Source organism: Trichosurus vulpecula, chromosome 9 (assembly GCF_011100635.1).
Source record: "Trichosurus vulpecula isolate mTriVul1 chromosome 9, mTriVul1.pri, whole genome shotgun sequence".
Lineage (NCBI taxonomy): Eukaryota > Metazoa > Chordata > Mammalia > Diprotodontia > Phalangeridae > Trichosurus > Trichosurus vulpecula.
The window spans coordinates 200,775,129-200,780,195 of record NC_050581.1 but is presented as its reverse complement, the minus strand read 5'-3'; the positions used below and the strand labels follow the sequence as shown (position 1 = coordinate 200,780,195).

Below are 5,067 nucleotides of genomic sequence, written 5' to 3'. Positions count from 1 at the left end.
AGATGCTATGGCAAGCCTACTCGAGTTAATTTCTTGTTGGCCATCCCACCAACCCACTTTTGAATGCACAGCACTGCTACCTCTGGGTCTGCACCTCCCAGGATCCAGCTTCCACTGCTAATGTTCCATGTCCAAGCCCCGATGGACCCCTGGTATGCACATCTTTATAGCCCTTTGGGCATAGTTCCTAATGGCTCTCCAGAATGGCTGGATCAGTTCACAACTCCACCAACAATGTAACAGTGTTCCAATTTTCCCACATCTTTTCCAGCATTTATGACTTTCCTGCTTTGCTATGTTGGCAAATCTGACAGGAGAGATGTGGTACCTAAAATTTATCTTGATTTGGCTCTTTCTAGCAAGTCCAGAGCCAGACCGCGCAGGATGGGCCGAGTGATCCGTGGTCAGAGGAAGGGTGCGGGCTCCGTTTTCCACGCTCACGTGAAGCACAGGAAAGGGGTCGCCAAGCTCCGGGCGGTCGACTTCGCCGAGAGTCATGGCTACATTAAGGGTATCGTAAAGGACATAATCCATGATCCAGGCCGAGGGGCTCCTCTTGCAAAAGTAGCTTTCTGGGATCCTTACCGATTTAAAAAGAGGACAGAGTTGTTCATTGCTGCTGAAGGCATCCATACCGGCCAGTTTGTGTACTGTGGTAAGAAAGCTCAGCTCAACATTGGCAATGTCCTCCCAGTTGGCACTATGCCTGAAGGGACCATAGTGTGCTGTCTTGAAGAAAAGCCTGGGGACCGGGGTAAGCTTGCCCGTGCATCTGGAAACTACGCCACAGTGATTTCTCACAATCCTGAAACCAAGAAGACACGAGTAAAGCTACCTTCAGGCTCTAAGAAAGTGATCTAACTCCGCAAACAGAGCTGTGGTTGGTGTTGTTGCTGGAGGAGGTCGTATTGATAAACCTATCCTTAAGGCAGGTCGTGCCTACCACAAATACAAGGCCAAAAGAAACTGCTGGCCTCGTGTCCGGGGTGTGGCCATGAATCCTGTGGAACATCCCTTCGGAGGAGGTAATCACCAGCATATTGGAAAACCATCCACCATTCGAAGAGACGTCCCAGCTGGACGAAAGGTCGGTCTCATTGCTGCCCGGCATACTGGTCGACTCCGGGGTACCAAGACTGTACAGGAGAAGGAGAACTAAAGTACAGAATCCTGACAATAAAATTATTTTGGAAATTGTAAAAAAAAAAAAAATTATCTTGATTTGTATTTCTCTAATCAATGGTGATTTAGACATTTTTTCATATGACTATAGATACCTTTAATTTCTTCCTCTGAAAACTGCCTCTTCATATCTTTTGACCATTTATCAATTGGGGAATGATTTGTATTCCTGTAAATTTGACACAGTTCGCTGTATATTTTAGAGATGAGACCTTTATCAGAGACATTGGTTATAAAAATACTTTACCAATTTTCTGCTTCCCTCCTAATCTTAGTTGCATTGGCTTTGTTTGTACAATTTTTTTTCAATTTGACATAATCAAAATTATCCATTTTGCATTTCATAAAGCTCTCTATCTCTTGTTTGGTCATAAAATCCTTCCTTCTCCATAAATCTGACAGGTAAACTATTCCTTGCTCTCCCAAATTGCTTATAGTATCAGCCTTCATACCTAAATTGTGAACCTATTTTGACTTAATTTTGGTATGTGGTACAAGATATTGGTCTATGCCCAGTTTCTGCCACACTATTTTCCAGTTTTTCCATTACTTTTTATGAAATAGTGAATTCTTAACCCAGAAGCTGGATCCTTTGGGTTTATCAAAGAATAGATTGTTACTGTCATTGACTACTGCATCTTGTGTACCTAACCTACCCCACTGATCCACCACTCTGTTTCTTAGCTAGTATATTAGGAAGGCAGAATTTATGATTTCAAAGAGAATCTCATATGTGCCTAAAAGGTCCGGAACCACAGGATATAAGGAATTCTCTAGGCAGAAGGCAGGAGAACTAAAGCATGTATTTACACTCCACAATAACAAGCCCACAAACCAGCGTCCCCATTTTGATATTTTCATCAAAAGCTTCCAGGCCCAATAAGTCCGCCTTACAAGGGTAATCAGAAGGCCACAGAGAAGCGAGATGGTATAAGGCAAAATCGTATACATGCTTCCCCTCTACGGTAAGAAGATTACCCACTAGCCTCTAGTCAGCTCTGCTACCAGCAGCTCAGCTTCGGCTGTAGGTGTCTCTGGCTCCAACCGGAAAAGGAAAGGAGGATCTTCAAGCTGTCCTCTCCCCTCTTATAGAGTTTTTGACATCATCAAGCGCTGCCTGAACGACCAGGGCCAATTGGTTCTTGACTTGGCCCCTCCCCCAGCGTAGACCACGTTAACACACCTCCCCTCAGCCAGCTCCACGACTCATCACACAGGAAGCTCTGGTCCTGCCCCGGAATAGCAAGCCCCAGCGTCCAGGGAAGCTCAACAAGGCGAGCTGAGTCATTCAAAGAAAACAAAGTCCATTCTGGCTACAGCTAGTACCAAATAGTTTTGATGACTGCTGCTTTACAATACAGTTTACGATCTGGTATGGCTAGGCCTCCTTCCCTAGCATTTCTTTTCACTAATTCCCTAGATATTCTGGACTTTTCATTCTTCCAGATGAATTTTGTTATTATTTTATCCAGTTCTGTAAAATAGTTTTTTGGTAGTTTGATTGGTATGGCACTGAATAAAGAAATTAATTTAGGTAAAATTTCATTTTTATTATATTAGCTCAGCCTAACCATGAGCAACTGATGTTTTTCCATTTATTTAGGTCTGACTTTATTTGTATGAAAAGTGTTTTGTAATTGTGTTCCTGTAGGTCCTGGGTTTGTCTTGGCAGCCAGACTCCCAAATATTTTATAGTGTCTACAGTAACTTTAAATGGAATTTCTCTTCCTAGCTCTTGTCATTGGGCTTTGTTAGTAATGTATAGGAATGTCAAGGATTTATGTGAAAAACCCAATCATTTCAACAAATGATTTTTTCTCCATCGAGGACAGTAGAACAACCACACTTGGATGCCAACCTCACAGACTTGAAAGTGCTTTTAGTGGAAGGAGAGCTAGCACTAAAGAGATTAAAGACATTAAAGGAGATTAAATTAGGAGATTAAAGCTGCCATGCTGGGTCAAGTGAATATAGAGAAGAGCTATGCTGGAGACAACACAATGATGAAGGCATGGATAGGCCAATGTGCAAGGGGTCTGAAAGAAGGAGAAGTCACCAAAGACATGGAAACAATTTCAAAACTGAAGAATACTAAAAAAAAAGAGAATATCAGTATTTATAGCCTATATTCCTAGGTTCCTAGCAAACCAAATATTTATGATGGTCATCTATATATGAATCAAGAATACTCTCGGTGGATTGTGAATAAGCAGGCTTTTGCAAGCAATATTCAACACTTCACATCATTATAATCTCACAAGTGACTGAGACATATGTACAGTATCTGATCTCAGTAGGCTTGCTGACTTTTATTACAAAAAAATGACTCAACAGAGCAAAATGTTACCTTTGGGCTCTTAGAACAAGGTATGTCCCATCTTTATGCTGAGGTCATTCAGTATGGCTTGGAAGTTTCAGTAGCACCCTCAAATAATAAATATCAGCCAAGTGAAATAACAAGAAAGATGTCTCCACCAAAAATACCTGCGACTTTGAGGGAGGATCTCCAGTGAAAAGTATAGATCAGGGAGTTATTCCTGGTGGAGGCTGAGGTCATCGTGATGCTACTGTTTGTGGTAGTGATGGTGCTGACTGTATCAAGCCCACCTCCCATGCCAACCCCAAGGCAAATTCAGCTACCTAGGTGCTGTAATTCCTTTTTATCATTCAAACTGTATAGACTGGATGGCCTGCAAAGCAGGTAAGATGAGTGGAACACTACCATCATCACCTTTTATTGTAAATGGTATGAGTCAGTCAATGTCAGTCTATCAACACTCATTTATTCATTGTCAGTTCTCTCCAAAGCAGTATGCTGGGTAGTGGGTCAGATTCTTTTCTAAGAAGAGGATGGAGAAGGTGAGGTCTCAGGTCAGTTTTAGACTCTAGAGTTCAATGGCTCTGTAGATATTTTCTTTAGCAGAACCTTTGTCCACTTGAATGTTAACCAAGAGTCCAGTACTGTATAATAGGTGGTGCTGTAAATGCTTCCTCTTCTGGGAACTCTAAGAACAACACACCTTCCTATACCACTCTGTAATGAACCATTCTTGCAACAACCTCATAAGGTAAGGGGTAGAGATGTTATAATCTCTTATCTCCCATCCCCCAACTAGTTTAACAGCTGAGGAAACCCAGAGCCCAGAAAGGGCTTGCAGCTGCTAAGAGTCAGAAATCAGCACCTGTAGGATGACCAGACCCGAGCTTCAGAGCTAGATAGAAACTAGGAAGCCATCTAGTATAGCTTCTTCACATATGTGATGCTTTAAGGTTTGCAGAATAACTCACATATTATGTCCTTTGCTCCTTACATCGACCCTGTGAGGAAGGTTCTTTAGTGCCCACTTTGCAGATGAAGAAACTGAGACTGAGAAGTCAAGTGACTTCTGACTTCCTCAGGGTCACACATCCTGGAAAGTCTGATGCAGGTTTGAACTCAGATCTTCCTGATTCCAATTCGAGCCGAGTGTTTCCAACATAGCAAAGACTGAATAAATGCCAGTTTAGTGACTGCTTCTCTCCTCTCCACCAATCAGCTGCCAAGAAACAAGAAGTGACTGGCCCAAGATCACACAGATTAGAAAAAAGACATAGGGATTTGAAGCCAGGCCTTTAACTCCAAACTTTATTCAAGCTCATGTTCCTCATACTTATTTGCTTTTTCAGCACCTCGAGTGTTCTTAGACCAGATGAGACTCTTTGTACTGCTCCAGACCTGTCAGGGCCTGCGGAGGCCTTCCTGAAGCCCCCCGTTTGCATTGGCCTAAACTTCTGATATTCATTCCTCAAAATCAGCCATCCATCATAAAAATGCAACCTGGAATAACAATCACCAAGATTTAATAAGACACCAAAGAGTTGGAAACCCTGCTCGCATATTTTCCC

The 5,067-nt window shown here is 42.4% G+C and overlaps 1 pseudogene; it reads left to right on the top strand.

Moving 5' to 3' along the window:
• Positions 1–357: 357 nt before the first annotated feature.
• LOC118831547 lies at positions 358–1,197 on the top strand (annotated as a pseudogene).
• Positions 1,198–5,067: the final 3,870 nt, after the last annotated feature.